The sequence below is a fragment of the Penaeus monodon genome, chromosome 26 (genome assembly GCF_015228065.2).
Source record: "Penaeus monodon isolate SGIC_2016 chromosome 26, NSTDA_Pmon_1, whole genome shotgun sequence".
NCBI lineage: Eukaryota > Metazoa > Arthropoda > Malacostraca > Decapoda > Penaeidae > Penaeus > Penaeus monodon.
Genome location: NC_051411.1, coordinates 24039369 through 24041868, shown reverse-complemented (window position 1 = coordinate 24041868; position 2500 = coordinate 24039369).

The following is a 2500-nucleotide window of genomic DNA, read 5'->3' as shown; positions in this document are numbered from 1 at the left end:
AATATTTCGTCTCTCAATGATTTTCGTTCATGATTCATTCGTTCCGAAAAGTAATATCGTTTTTAAACGGTGACGTGACACTGTAGCATTACAGAAATATTCTCAGACTGAAATCTGGTTGCTTGTTTATTTGCTTATTAATTATACATTTCTGTGAACTGTTAGTCAAGTAACGGACATGTTTGATAAAAAGGCATCCTATCTCTCTCTCTCTTTCTCTCTTTCTCTCTCTCTCTCTCTCTCTCTCTCTCTCTCTCACATACACACACATACACACACACACACATACACACACGCGCGCGCGCGCGCGCGCGCACGCACACGCAAACGCACAAAAAAAAAAAGTAAAAAGGTATAAAAAAATGTGTAAATCTCGGGTTTGACAAGCGGGGAAAATGATGGAAAAGGGAGGAACTGGCGAAGAAGCGAAAAGGCGAAGGAACAAGAAGAGGGTGCGGGTACAAGTGGAAATTCTGTAGGATACAGAACAGGATAGGGGTAGGATGGAGGCAGAATAGGATAAGGACGGAGGCGGAAGGTAGAACAAGTAAAGGAAACGAATGGTGGAGGGAGAAAGAAGCGGAGAATTACTTTAATTACTTGCTACGAGAAAAAAAAAAAATCGTGGACATCTTTTATTTTCAGGGGAAACTCATGATAACGACTGAGCGATATCTGATAAGAACAAGCTCTTCAAGGGATATGTGAGTTGGTGAATATATTATCACCATTTATTCCATCGCGAGGTTTTATCTATGGCTACGTTATGATGAGACACTAAGTAAAACATAAAGAAAAGAGAAGAGAAACCTCGCCGGGAATTTTTTTGAGATATAAAGTCGAGACAAATTTTGAAAAAAAATAAATCATTTTTTCTGCACTGATAATTCATGATTTATATTGTTCTATACTGTATATTTATGTAGTTACTATGATTATTCTTAGAAGCTCTGAGAAATATCACGCATCTTACTCTATGAGTTTGATGCCGATGGTGTATCCACGTACGATTTATCATTGACGAAAAAAAGAAACCTGACCGTGTATTTGTAACTGGTAAGTTTATTTTTTATTGCAAAATTTTGTTCGAAAAAATATTCAAGAACTCACTATATTGTTTTTATACAACATATTATCATTTTGTGTTGTCCTGTACCAAAGGCGAGTAAACGCGATTCAAAAACAACTGGGAAAAACGTTTTTTACGGATGTCATATATTCGTTCACTTTTCCTTAGGCACTGAAATACAAAATTGGTAATATATAAAAAAATACATAAACACAAAAGCATGGACACGAAAACCACAATGCGCAGGCACACAAATATATGCTCATATTAAGTTCAAATTTCCTTATCCCTCCTTTACCTACATACTCCCGATTTGCATGGTTGGTAGGGACCCTGCCTCCCACGCGAGGGTCCCGCGATCGATGCCACCGATGCCAAGTGACACTTGTGTCACGTAGGCGCTACTCTTTTCTTTTGTTTAGATATTTCTTATATGTGGAGTGGTTTAAATTTTTAAGTTGTTAAAATAACGAAAATAATATAAAGTAACGATAAAGACCCAAACGGGCATCATTAAGCCATGTTTACTAGAACAGAAACTTTCCTGCTCTGTCAGCCTGTGCCTTTGTTTCTGCGTCAGTCAGTCACTCAGTCAGTCTATCTTTCACTCTATATGTCTACCCATCTGTCAATACACCTGCTTATTTATCTATTTTTTTGATAAGATACTTGTTTTTTTGTTTTGGTGCATGTGTTTGTGTTTTAAAGTCTCTTTGAGCCTCTCTTTTTTAGGCCGTTTTTCACCCTTTTTTGTACTATTTTGTAGTTTTTTTCCTCTTCTCTCCATCTCTTTTCTTTTATCTCGAGTCTTTCGTAAAGTTTCATTCTCCTCCCCTCGCCCCTTCCTTCCCCGATCCTTCTATCCCTCTCGGACTCTTATTCGCCCTCTCTACCATTCGTCTTTTCACTCCTTCTGCTTCTCCGCTTCTTTCTCCTCCTCCATTCGTTTCCCCGCTTGTCCTGCGTTTCTAAACCCCTTTAAACCCCATCTCCTGCCTTCATCCTATCCGCACATATTTACACATATTTGTGCAATGCCTTTCGTCATCCCACAAATATTTTGCAAAGATCCACATGATGTGCAATAAAAGGACGTTGTCTTCTGCGAGTATCTTTCTTAATCTTTTTCTCTCGTGAATTTAAAGTTCATTTTATTTACTTGTTCCTTTTTACACGTTATTATTTTCATCTCTGGTCAACCACGAGAGAAATGTTTCCCTTTTAGTTACTGAATCGCAGCAGACTGATTGACGTATTTTTCATGATAATTATAATTTTGTTTATTGTTTCATTTTTACGGTTTGTTTTTGTTTAGTTTTAAATTAAATTTTTTTATGTGCTATGTATTTTTTTTTTATTATGATTTCCTATTTCTTGTTTTATTATTATTATGCGCTAACCCTTACGTCTGTGTGAAGATCTTTGCTCTTT